At 44.9% G+C, this 13,744-nt stretch overlaps 1 pseudogene across 1 annotated transcript in view; it reads left to right on the top strand.

The window, feature by feature from the left end:
- The first annotated feature begins 2,868 nt into the window (after nucleotides 1–2,868).
- LOC146782857 (monocarboxylate transporter 13-like) overlaps nucleotides 2,869–13,744 on the top strand; it is a 33,104-nt pseudogene continuing 22,228 nt past the window's right edge. Inside the window, exon 1 of the transcript XR_014972005.1 lies at nucleotides 2,869–3,060. The product of XR_014972005.1 is annotated as a monocarboxylate transporter 13-like (transcript). The remainder of the gene's footprint in view (nucleotides 3,061–13,744) is intronic.

Below are 13,744 nucleotides of genomic sequence, written 5' to 3'. Positions count from 1 at the left end.
TGCTCGATTACTTTCCCTTTTGCCGCGTTGACCCTTGCATTCCCCCCTCCCTTCTCACCCAGCCCTTTGATGCTCTGCTCGATTACTTTCCCTTTCGCCGCTTTGACCCTTGCATTCCCCCCTCCCTTCTCACCCAGCCCTTTGATGCTCTGCTCGCATCTCCCTCCTCCCTGGGCGTGAAGGGAGACAGAGCCATCCTGCTTGATTGCCGTGTCTGCGATCACTTTAATGAAATGCAGCGCTCGCTCCCCTACTTTCACTAGGCCCGTTTGGCTTCCTCGCGTGTAGATTTTATAAAAGCTTCCTCCTCCCCCTTGATTTTAGTTCTCGCCTAGTTCATTGCACAATGGAAATTGTACCTTATTCTAACTTGCCACACAATTCATAGTTAAGCAAACGGTTTATCCAGTAAGCAAAGTACAACATGAAAGTAGGCAAATACTGCCTATCTTCAAATTCACATAATGCTTTTATTTCTGTTCATGTTGGTGTGTTGATTGATGCACACAGTGTTCAAAACATAATTGTGGTGCCTGTGCGTGTGACTGCTGTTTGACGTGACAAACATAGCCAAGGTTTTTCAAATGTTCCTGCGAAGGTAATCAGTGTGCGTGTCTGAGCATATGAAGAAAAAAAATCACATATCTACTTGTTTGGGAGATATCGTTTCGGGAGACTTGGGGTACTTTTGTTAACCTCCTTCTGACTCGGTGCGGACTGAACCCATCTGGTAAGAAAGAAAATAACCTTCAATGTTTTCATTTATAAATCGGACATAGTGCACCAATTAAGGAGATTATGTGGTAAAATGAGAATGTGTTTTGTTCATTTCAAAAAGCATAGCGTATATTTATGGTCCCTTTCCCTTTCCGATAGCACTTCAAGGACACACGCGAAAACATGCTGTTTGCTGCCATCTACTGGCCATAGATTCACTGCTGGGCTCTGTGAGACTGTGTGTGAGTGTCATTTAAACAGAATCCTGTCGGCGCAGACTCCCGAGTCCTGGCCCTAGATGCATTCTTGCTTTTCAGAACGGCATTTTGTACATAATTACCTTCGATGCTAGCTGTCATCTAATCCCTAAACCATTCCTCTTTTCTGTTCCTCCTTTACTCCTTCTCTCTCCTTCTTCCCACTCGCACCGCTTTCTTTTCCTGCTCTCCCTTTTCTCACCTTTCTTTGGTTTCCTCTCAGCCCCGCCTCTCCTCCTAGCCCCATCCCCGCCCCCCTCCATCTGCTATTGCCCTGTAATCCCCCCTTCTTGTAGGCGCGAGCCAGGCTCAATGAGCCCCTTTGGGAATGGGGCCGAACTGCGGAGATATAGCGCGTATTGCAAACAATTGACATGGCCTTGGGCGCCTGATCACTGCCGGATCACATACACAGTTATCGATTTCGCTTGATTTGTCCTTGTTAAGTTATTTCTCTCCATGCTGCAGACCGGGGGTAATTCCTTAAAGTGATTCCTCTGCCTGCCTGATCTGGCGGGGATGAAGGGGGGCACGGCGAGGCTGCCCAACTCTGGTGGCATCACTCATAGCCTGGCGCCGAGCATGTCAGCCATAAGATCCCTGGATGGCCAAAACAGCACTCATCTGCAAGATTCACACAGTGCGCCAGCTACTCTCACACTTTTGGCAGCTTAGTTTGTGCAGCTTTCACTTTGCATTCCAAACCTCACACCGGCGTCAGTCCCCACCTCTATTAGTTTGTTTTTTTACATGACACAAGGCAACATATCAAACCAGAACGCCAACTTCCCCATTTCATGTACCTGCCCTGGGCGTTAGGCTGTGGACGAAAAAATACGGTAATCATTCACTTTTATATACGGAAAAGTAGATTAGCAGGTAACGTGTAAACTTTAAACGTGTTTGCTTAGAGCACACATTTACAGCAAAATACTGGTTCAAGATCGGGGATCTTTTATCTCCTTGTAAATAGTGGCTCACTAAAAGCTATTTCGACACTCTGCACGTTTAATAGCACATGCTATTATTACTACTCTCAACTGTACTGGTTTTATCACCGTAAAGAGGATAATAATCTGAGTTAGCCCAAAGAGATTAAGTGATTTTCCCACAATCACAGCATATTCAGCTTATCCTAGGAATCAACCTGATTCTCAGTTCCAAAAGTCGGCAGCTCTGGGAGTGTGGCGTATATTAATTACTTACTTATCAGAAGATGAGGGCTCACCTCTATTGTATACAGTATTGGGCTTTCAACCCAGCCATTGCTTGGCACTTTGTTGGAATCTCTGTCATTCTGCTTTACTGCAAGCTAAATAGCCACCAGAGCCCATGTGTCACTTCCATTCCTTTGTCTGGCACAGGGACAAGGCACAGATTCATTATATTTAATTGGTCTCCATTCGCTCGTGCCTTCGTTAAAGTGCTCTTCAATTGAAGTGCTATTTTTTTTTACACGTGATGCTGCATTCCTCTCCCACCCACCACTTTGCATGTTGCTGACCGATCCACCCCCACCCCTCCGGTCTTGTTTTTAAGAGCAGTGGATGCATTAGTCCACTGAGGACTTTTATTTGTGTTGTTTGTGCTCAGGCATCCCGGTCAGAAAGCTGCTTCCGCCCTGCGCCTCCTCGCAATTCACAGGGTTACAATAACATCCCCATTAGCAGGGGATTAACCCTCCTTGAGAATTTGCTGACAGACTACAGCACACAGCGGGGGTTCGAAACCCTCAATCAGTTGATTCTGTGTTTGCACTTATACTGTCTGGGGACCCAGTGGCTCGACCAGGCGAGGTATCGACAGCGTCCCTACAAATGGAAACAGATGCATCCGGCGCGGGAGTGACATAGAGTCACTCCATCTTTACAGTGCCTCCGCTCTCACGTTTTGAAGTAGGTGGAGAGGGTTGCACTACTTCACATACAGCATTTTATATAATTGGGAGCCGCTAAACCACCTCCCACTAGTCCCTGCTGCATGTTGAGCGGTACGGCAAGAAAGACATGCAGCGCCAAGAAGTTGATAGACAGCGCCGCTGCTGCAGCATACCAAAACTAACACACAACAAAGTGTGCATTTCAAGGTAATTCGTTTACACTTTCATTTTAAAAAGCACACACAGGAAGTTAGTCTTGGTCTGTTTTATAATAGTCAGTAAAAACAAATTCAGTTTCTATATGTACTTTTACCTCCCGAACAGCATCCTTTCAGGCTCTTTCAGTTTAGACGCCATCGGGATGAAATTGAGATGGTTTTAGTGCCTGACATCTTCTTCTTCTGTTGTGTCTAGTATGGTTATCCGAGTGCACTTCAATGTGTTTGTGTGTGCGCGCTTCACCTCCCAAAAAGCATACTCTCAGCCTCTTTCAGTTAAAACGTCTTCGGGACAAAATTGAGGTGTTTTAATGCATGTTATCTTTTAATTTGACTCTTGCGTCTAATTGGGTTATCCGAGTGCACTTCAATGTGTTTGTGTGTGCGCACATCTGAGCAGTCTGATGAAAGCAGGTTGTCACATTTACAATGCAATAGGTCTCGCATTTGCGAGAATTTATGCTATTGGCATTGTAAATGACAATGCTTTTTATATATTTGTTTCAAAAACCAACACATTAATAAAAGGCATTGTAATCTACAATGCCAATGGCTCAAACTCTAGTAAATGCGAGACCTAATGCATTGCAAATGCTTGTTTAGATTGTATATTTTCCCTGCAATTAGAGTTGCGGTTATCAGCAGGGGGTCCTGGTTTGTTGCATTTACTCACAGGGGCATGGCAATCACGCGTTGAAAAACTAACAATCAACAACTCACAGAAGCAGGGCGGTGCGATCGTGCCATCGCACCGAGCACTGACTTGGGGTGGGGGTGCAATGTTTATTATTTTAAAAGCACCTGATGCTGCGTTCCTTGTCCCAGCAATAAAAATGTCAAGAGAACTCATTTGATGAATGTTCTTCCTGGAGAGAGACCGGAGCTTTGTCTAAAAAATGTTGACTCATTGTAGTGCAGAGCGTTAACATGTCTGTTGCAAAGAACGTGTCCTATTCAGATCAAAAAGTGCATATATATAATATAAATTGGTCAATGGATTACCGCTTTTGTCAGAGAGATCCTTCTGTTACTTGCAGGGTAAAATCCTAATATAGAGCTGTGAGCTATTAACTGTCATCAAAGAGCTGCATGCAAACTGGAAGGAATATATTAGAGCTATGTCTTTTTTTCCAGTCTTTCATTATCCTAATATTGCAAAAAGGGTTACTTTAGGTAGAAATTAATTCTCATTCTTAAAGAAAACCCCTAACTATAGTGTTACTTTTTAAATTCTGAATTTGTGCTTTTACAGACCAAGTACTCTTAAACTATACTGCCTACCAGAATGGATGACATGTGACTCCTACACCTTGTAGACTCTGTCTTATGTAACATTTCCTATACGCTGATTTACAAACATGATTGTCTCTCTGCAATGTGTGTGTGATGTAAAGAGTTCTGACACCTTAAACTGGTATGAGTGGTGCTATGAAACTAAAATAATCTAAGAGACAGTGGTTATGGAGACTTGAGGGGCACTGTCAAATGGTGGTAATGAGGGAATCTGTGGCGGAGGTGGTCATGGGGTGTGGTGGGGGGCGCCAACAAACATTGTCGCACAGGGCGCCACCAGTGCTAAAGCCGGCCCTGTGACTCTTTGGTTTGTTTAAAAAAAAGGGACTCTCATCCTGTCTCCCTGCATTTGGCTTTTAACCGCACTGATGAAGGCAAATCGCTGAAACACGTTTGTGAAATAAATTAGCTTTTAATATTCACCTCAGGAGTGCAGCATTTTGGAAGTTGTTGTGTAAGATGGTGGGTTACCACCCCCGCCGTCTGCATGCACCCGCCGCGAGTTTGGAAAGCGCTCTTCAGGTGGTCAACTGAGCTTGATATATATATATATATATATATATATATATATATATATATATATATATATATATATATATATATAGTTAGTCCACACATTTCCAGCATAGTAGTTAACCTTAATTACATTATAATGCTTGGAGAAAATAATCTTCAATAAGATCAGTTGCTTTGAAAATAATTCGTTATCAACGGAAAATGGTGCATGAAATCACTTGCAACACATTCACCATTGGGAAGAGCTGTGCTAGTCGCCCGTGCCGGGTACATAGTGAATCAGTCACATGGAACACGCAGCAAACATTATGAAAATGCAATCATTCTTGCTCGCCCAAGTTGTCACGAGCTTCAATATGCATGCCTCACCCGAGAGGTGGTCCGCTATGCCCTAAAAGTCGATGCAGGGGACGTGCACAGTATCTGGGGTGTTCACAAGTGTCTCTTCTCTGGTACACCTACCCTGTCCCTCTGCTCACCTGGGTCAAGGGCAAGAGTGGGAGGGTGTCACATGTTTTAAGTAGGCGTCTCCGGTAATGTTTGGAATGTGCATGTCTGACAACCATCTTGTGATGGTCTATTAAGTGAAACATTGTCCTCGTATTATTTACATTATTTCTGTGGTGATATGTTATGATATATTGTCGGAAGTAAGTTTTACGCTCAATCAGGATCAGGTGTATGGTCTTGTGGTGTAATAGTGCCTACAAGTCTATCTTATTGCACTGAATATCGTGTTAGGTATCATTGGTGTGTATGTTGTTTCCTTACTGTATCGGCGGAGTTGCCTTCGCGATCTATTGTGAACAAGTCAATTGGAAATAATACTTATGCCCAAATTATGTGATACAGGGATTTTTTAATAATAAGGAGGACACACGGTTTGTCAAATACGTGTACAGATTGCCTCTCATGGCCATGATTGGTCTTGCATGCATGGGCATGGGTGTGCAATAGTGTGTGCTATATTTTAATTTTAATACATTTGATCCCTGAATGGTAACTTGCTTCGATATAACTTAAGCATTGAAGCACACCCAGATACATTAAGTGATTTGTTGCCACCAGATTTTTCTAAGTTCTTTTCCTCAGTTATTTGTCTTCTTTTCATCAGTCATGTCATATTTTAACACAGACTCAACTAGTTCATTTATTGTTTCTTAATCTGATCATTCCACTCCAAGTGCCTGATTCACAAAGGTAAACTACCCACTTGTGAGCAGTATTTTTACAAGTGCGGCACCTCTGCACATAAAAGATAGGACTGTTCTATCTTTTTGTATGCGGAGACTCCGCAGTTGTAAAGATACTACAAGTAAAATGACTTTGTAAATAGCAAACAATCGTAAAGTTACACAAAACCTTTGTGAATCAAGCCCTATTTTTGTAGTAGATCCTTCTCAGAGATTAGACCAGTCTCATGAACAGTTCAAAATGTTATAACATAACATAAGTAAGATTCTGACTCTGTCTCTGCCCCTTTCCCATCAGTTTCATAGAATGTCATTGTTTGAAGGTGTTAGACCTGATAGGTGGTCTTCCCCCCCAACTATTTGCCAACCTCCTCTACTTTTCTGACCTCATTTCTGCTGGCTTTAGAACTCTGTGGACTTTACCACTGCTAATCAGTGCTAACATGCTAGTGCTCTCACCCCTTAACATGGTAATATTGGCTCATTCCCAAATGGCATATTTAATTTACTTATACGTCCTTAGTAATTGTGGAAATCAGATCAGTAATCACTGATTCCCCCTGTAATTCCTCATTTTGAAAGAGACACTCATTGTTCCACGTATAATCCTCATAGTAAATCAGCCCTCTAAAGTAATCGGTACCCTGCTGTTGGTAACTTCCCCAGGGAAACAGATTAATGGGCAAATCCTAAAATGTGGAAATAAGTGTATTGTAAGATATTGACACCTATGGCAATCACTTTAAAATAACATGATCATTGCATGGCTCAGAAACAGTGATGTTCATGCATGTTTATATGCAAAATGTGTCTTGAAATGATGTATGCTGCTTCTGTCTAATACAGTTGCTAAAAAATGAAAACTTACGATAAGGAACTTTAAAACACTGGAATAAAGTTTCATGCGGCACAAATCAGATTGCAGGGTATTGTTTTAAGAATGCACACATTACAGAGAAGATGAAGTTAAAATCAGTCATAGATAATAATACTGCCCAGCATAAATCACATAGGGCAGTGCACACTTTAACACAGAAATACAACAAATTAGGTTTAACAATTCTCAGGCCTGAGGACTTTAAGAAAGCAGTGAAGTGGACAGATTGTTGAAGGCCGATTAGAAGCCTTGTGTGAGCGTGCATAGGGTGAGCCAGCAATAAGACATACCACGCTGGGGCTCACATCTGTACTGGACACATAATCACATAGTCTTTGGCTGGGGTTTAGGATTTGTCTCATGCTATAGTGGTGTTACAGGCTCCGGAGTTCCCTGACTAACACCGCAGAACTTTCAGAGAGATGGTTAGATGGCTCACTCGGATGTTATGAGTCGCAGTTTGAGAAAACAATGGTGATGAGCTGTCGAGCCATCCTTTCTCACTGGCCTCATCTGGCAGCTCTCTTCCTCCCTCAAAGTGCTCTGGCATGTCCGTGTGGGACATTTGTGGTGTGGGGGATCTTTTTGAACCACAAGATATTGCAGGTCAACATTTCTGTCCTCGGCAGGCAGTGACCATTGTTCCTTCCACAGTTACTACCACCCATAAGCCTTGTTCATAGGGGGTGCAAAACTTTCATCCTGGATGCCTATCGCTAGATCCTCTTCCGTCAGTATTCTGTCTGTAGCTCTTTAGCATTGTGTGATGTCATCATTATTAATTTTATGACGCCGCTGGATTGACTGGGCGATGAACCAGTTTGGTTCCCATCTAGCTGTCGCAGGAGTGAAGTTGTTTGTGACATGCCAAAACATTAGAATGCCTGGCAGGTATCCATTGATACTGTGGGGCTTTTTCTATGAGCCCTTATTAATGGTCCATTCTGGGTCCTGTCCTTGCTCAACCCCTAATTTGAGAGCCTTGTTAATAATCCACATAAAGTGCTTGATGTCTGTATTTGCCTGTGGCCAGCGACATGTTATCCTCTGATGACAGTTATTGAGCCATCAAAGGTACTCTTGGAAGTCATTCACTTTAAATGGTGGTCCCTTATTGGTTCTAGTAGGAAGTGTGCCCTTTCCGCAGGGTCACCCCAAATGTTTAGCCTTATGCTGGACTCTATATTTTTGCTGGCTGTGGAACTCTGCGCTCTTTACCCCTGATGATCAGTGATAGCAAGTCCATCCTCCCGCTTTCAACATGGTGAAATTGGCATACCCCTAATATTTAACTTACCTATAAGTCCCAGGTTTATGGTACAAGATGTATACCCAGTGACTGTAAGTTAAATGTCAGTGTACTGCAGCAGCCATTGTGCCACCCACTACAGTGGCAGTGCAAACATGACGGCAGGCATATCATTTGCAGTCTGCCTTACTTTTAATTATTTAAAAGTCACCCCCATGTATACCTGATTACCCATAAGGTAGAGTGCATGGTATTTACAATTAGGACATGTTATGTTATGTTATGTTAGTTACATTTTAATGCGCACAGCTGCTCCAGCAAAGGAGCGTCCTGGCGCAGGGAAAGGAAAACACAACACAACACTGGAACCGGTGACAAAAAGCAAACAAAATAGAAACTGGAAATAATTAAAACAAGAAGGTTTTCAAAGCTCTGCGAAAAGACATTAGGTCGTTCGAAAGACGGATTTCCAAGGGGAGAGCGTTCCAGAGGGATGCGGCTTTCACACGGAAGGAGCGACCCCCCATCCGACTAAGTCTGAAACGGGGGACGACCACCAAGGACTGTCCAAGGGATCGTAACGAACGGGTAGGCACATAAGGAGAGATCAATGAATTGAGTATTCCGGGTGCCAACTCTCTCAGAATTTTAAAAACCAAGCAGAGAGCCTTAAATTGAATACGCTTACCTATCGGGAGCCAGTGCAAGGACCGCAGGGTGTTAGAAGTAGGACAGGATCGAGGCAGACCGACCACCGCCCTAGCCGCCGCATTCTGAACTCGTTGTAAACGAAGAATCTCGGCTTGGTTTACTCCTAATAGGAGGGAACTGGCATAATCCAACCGCGAGATGATCATTGCTTGAATGACCAGCTGTCTTGTAGGGGCATCGAAGAAACGCAGCAAAGGTCTTAGCCCGCGTAGTACCCCAAAACAGCAGGCCGCCACTCTCTTTGTGTGAGTCACAAAGCTCAGCGTATAGTCAAGCCAGACTCCGAGATTCCTGAGTTCCAGAACAGGGACCGGCGCTGATCCCAGCTCTGAAGGCCACCATTCGTCCCCCCAGTGGTCCGCTTCCCTTCCAACGATCATCACCTCTGTTTTTGACGCGTTCAGTTGGAGACAGTTGTTATTCATCCAGCTGGCCACCTCTCTCAGTCCGCTTTGGAACCTGAGGGCATCCCGCTTGGCATCCCCGCTGATCGTAACCGCCAACTGAGTGTCGTCAGCATAGGAGACCATGGTAAGGCCCCATTGCCTGACGACCTCAGCCAGCGGCTGCACGTACAGATTAAAAAGCGTGGGACTCAACGAGGAGCCCTGCGGGACCCCCAGGTCCAAAGGATGATACTTGGACTGGAAAGGGGGGGTGGCAACGCAGAAGGAGCGATCACTGAGGAAGGAGCGGCACCACTGCAGAGCTGAACCACAAATGCCAATGTCCTGCAGGCGGTGTAGCAAGATGCGATGGGAAACCGTGTCAAAGGCAGCGCTCAGATCTAATAAAATAAGCGCTGCCGTTTGACCTGCATCGAGCACACTACGCAAATGCTCAACCATTGCCAGAAGGGCCGTCTCCGTGCTGTGACCAGCACGAAACCCATTCTGCATTGGATCCAGGACATTCGCGAGGGTCATATGCTCCGTGAGGGCCCGATTTACATGGGCCTCCATGACCTTGGCCGGCCAAGGGAGCAAAGATATAGGGCGGTAGTTTTCAGGTCTCGATGGATCCAAAGATGGTTTTTTTAGGATCGGGGAAACCACCGCTTGCTTCCATTTGGCAGGAACCAGGCCAGAGGTTAGGGAAAGGTTAATCAGGGAGCACACTACAGTGCGTCCCTGAAAAGCAACGTCCCTAAAAAGAGCAGATCTTACCGGGTCTGCAGGCGATCCAGACTTGACTCGCAGAGCCCACATTGCGAACTCCTCATCGGAGATGGTAGGAAAGGAGTGCAGCGATGGGCAGCTGCTAGAGCCACTCCAGGGGATCACAGGAGACAGTGTGCTAGGAAACGCCAGATAGATTTTCCTGACTTTATCCAGAAAGAAGGTGGCTAAGGCTTCACAGTGGGCGATGGAACTGTCCAACTGTGGGGGGACTCTCTTTGCCATTAAATCTTTTACGGTTTTAAAGATGGTTTTAGTCGGGTTAGGACTGTTTCTAAATTCGGCTGCGTAAAACGCCGCCCGGGCCCTGCATATAGCTCGATGGTAATGCTTAACTAGGGCCAGGTAGATGGATTTCTTATCGGCATCGTACGACTTACGCCACACCCTTTCCGCCCGTGTGAATTTAATGTTAAACATGTCCTCTCAGTAAAAAATACTCCAAAGCTATTTCAATTATAGTAATGCTGGTGACTCTAGAGGGAAACTCTGGATCACACAGGGTCAGTAATGCCAATTTGTATTAGGAAACAGCTAGAAAAAAAATGGAACAGCTATTAATAGTTATTTAAAATACAATTCAATGGTACTTTTAGAAAGTTACCTTTTCCATCCCTGAAGCTTTTGGAAGACCATTTGCATTTGCTCTCCCACGTCTGTCAGTCAGTAATTAGCATTTGAATAAGTGCTAATGGGTATGAAATGCCTTCCAGAAGCAAACAATAGGCCAACCATAATGGTCAGAGATGACCTCCCGTAATCTGACAGAATATGCAGGGTGGGGCTGTGAGCATCCTTATTGACATTATAGTGCCAAATCCAACATGAATGTCAATCCTGCTCGACATGTCTGTTGGCATTTTACATATAACACTTGGGGCGTACTTCAAGAGGCCTCCCCTGTCACCGCAAATGTTAGCTGACACCTGAGTAGGGCTCTTACTATGTCCCCCGGCCATGCAGGGTCACTCACAGTGGGCATCTTTTTTGCATCACAGTGTCATATCCTGCCGAAATGTCAAATCCAGCTTGATAGGTCTTCTGGGGTTTTACATATAACACTTGGGGGCACTTCAAGGGGCGTCAAACAGAATGCCAAAACAATTCTGTATCTACTGTCTGGTTGCTGAACGACCATGAATCATTCTACCAGACTTCTGTTTCTGAATTTATTGGGGGCAGTGACTGCCTACGTTCCCTTTAAGGCGCGCGCGTGCGCGCACCTTCCCCGACGTCAGCACGCACTCCTGGATGTGGAGCGTGCACAACGATTCCAGGACGTCCCGGCGGAGAGAGGCGCCGGCCGCGCCGCCGCTTTAAGAAGCGGGTGGCGCGAAAACCAGGCACTTTTTTCAGCGGTGCCGGCGAGGAGTCGTGGAGTGTGCAGGTAAGGGGGCTTGGGGACTTGTTGGGGCTTGAGGGCTTGTGGGCTTGTGGCGGCTTGGGGGGGGCTTGTGGCGGCTTGGGACGGCTAGTGGCGGCTTGGGGGGCCTCGGGGGCGTGTGGCTGCAGAGCGCGGGCTGATTGTGGCCTTTTGTTTATGTATTGATGGTAATCACAGCCCGTGAAGGTGCTCTGATTACCATCAATACTTAAACAAAAGGCCACAATCGTCCCCGCGCTTTACTAACAAAACAGTAGAGTCGGTTTAAAATCACAGCGTGTACCAAAGTACACGCTGTGTTTTTAAACTGGCTCTACTCTTTTGTTAGTAAAGCGTGGTGCGGGGACGACTGTGGCCTCTTGTTTAAGTATTGATGGTAATCGGAGCCCCTTCACGGGCTGTGATTACCATCAATACTTAAACAAGAGGCCACAATCGTCCCCGCACCGCGCTTTACTAACAAAAGAGTAGAGCCAGTTTAAAAACACAGCGTGTACTTTCAGAAAGTACACGCTGTATTTTGAAACTGGCTCTACTCTTTTTGTTAGTAAAGCGCGGTGCGGGGACTATTTCAGGCAGCAACTTTGGGGCCAGAGGCCAGAGTTCGAGCCTCGAGGTCGCGCCCACATCCTGTGATTGTGGGCAAATCACTTAATCTCCCTGGCCCTGAATATGTAATGTAAAGACGTTGTTTATTTAAAGCGCTCCAATACCTGCAAGATGTCGCAGACAGGTACTCCTACCATGTACCAGTGTTTGCGTGTTGCTTTTTTACAGAAAGTTAGATGTTGCCTCCCGTGGCAGATTTCTTGGTAGACTCTGCTGTCTACCAATAAAACTGTTTGTTTGTTTTCCTGGCAGCTCTTGCCTGGTGTTAACTTGTATGTCCGGTGACTTCGTCTGTACACTGACCCATTTTCAGGTCACGCTCTGTGGCTGAAAAGCACTTTTTGCCATCTTTTGGGAGAGTGTGCCAGCCTGCTGCCAGCGCCATGTCTGTTCCAAAAAATGTACGTCTCATTGACGTGTCATGTTTTATACATGGGAGTCAACGAAGGGACAGCAGTGATGCAGCAGGAAAAAAAAAAGCAGTGGGACAGTAGTAAGTGGGGGCGGAGGGGTAGACGGACAAATGGGGAGGTTCCAATTATCTCATGTAGCACAGAGTGTTAATATACCTGCTGCAAAGGACACATACCATGTATTTTATGTGCATAGGTCAGTTGGTTACTGCTTTTGTCACATAGATTCTTTTGTTACTCTTCAGCTCATAAGAGACAATCATAATCTAGCACAGTGACCTAAAAACTGTCATCAAAGATCTGCTTACACATTGCATGGTACAAATTAGTAATTTATGTTTTTCCCTGTCTTTCATTATCCTGATGCTGCTAAAGGGGTTTGTTTGGGTGGAAATACATATTTATTGTGAAAGTCAATGCTAACCACTGTGTTATGTTCCGAATCCTGAATTTGTGCTTTTCCAGACAAGCACTCTTTAAAAATGCCTACCAGTATGAATGACATGTGACGCCTACACCTTGTAGTCCCCTTTGTATGTAGCATTTTCTCTACACTGATTTACACACATGATTCATTGTCTCTGTGTGTGTGATGTAAAGTGCTCTGACATCCTACAATGGTATGAGACAGTGGTTCCCAAACTGGGGTCCACGGACCCCCAGGGGTCTGTGACACATACCCAGGGGGGTCCGCAGGCAGCAGTTTTAAAAGCAATGCAAAGTTCCTTGTATAAACAGCAGTTTTTGGGCAGCAATAAAAGGGTCAAGATAACTCCAGTGATTAATGTACCTGCTACAGAGAGATAGGAGGTTTGTCCAGTGGCAGCTTAGAGTCATCTCAGGAAGCCCAGATTGTTAATATGCCTGCTGCAAAAAAATGTCTACCACGCATTTTAAAAAAAGCAGTATATTGTTTTGTGCATAGCTCAGTCAGTTCCTACTTTTGCTACAGAGACTCTTTTGTTATTATGCAGTTCACAAGTTCCAATCGCATTTAGCACAGTGAGCTATGAACTGACATCAAAGAGCAGCAAGCAAACGCGTGGTACAAGTTAGTAAATTATGCTTTTTCACAGTCTATCATTAACCCGATGCTGCTAAAAAGGTTTGTTTGGTTAGAAATAAATCCTTATTAGTAAAGTCAATGCGAACCCCTGTGTTATGTTCTGAATCCTGAGTTTGTGCTCTTCAGACCAAGCACTCTTACAAAATGCCTACCAGTATGGAAGACTTGTGAATCCTACACCTTG

Source organism: Triturus cristatus, chromosome 12, assembly GCF_964204655.1.
Source record: "Triturus cristatus chromosome 12, aTriCri1.1, whole genome shotgun sequence".
Classification (NCBI taxonomy): domain Eukaryota; kingdom Metazoa; phylum Chordata; class Amphibia; order Caudata; family Salamandridae; genus Triturus; species Triturus cristatus.
Note: the sequence above shows the minus strand (reverse complement) of the source record. Positions and strands in the feature narration are given on the sequence as shown.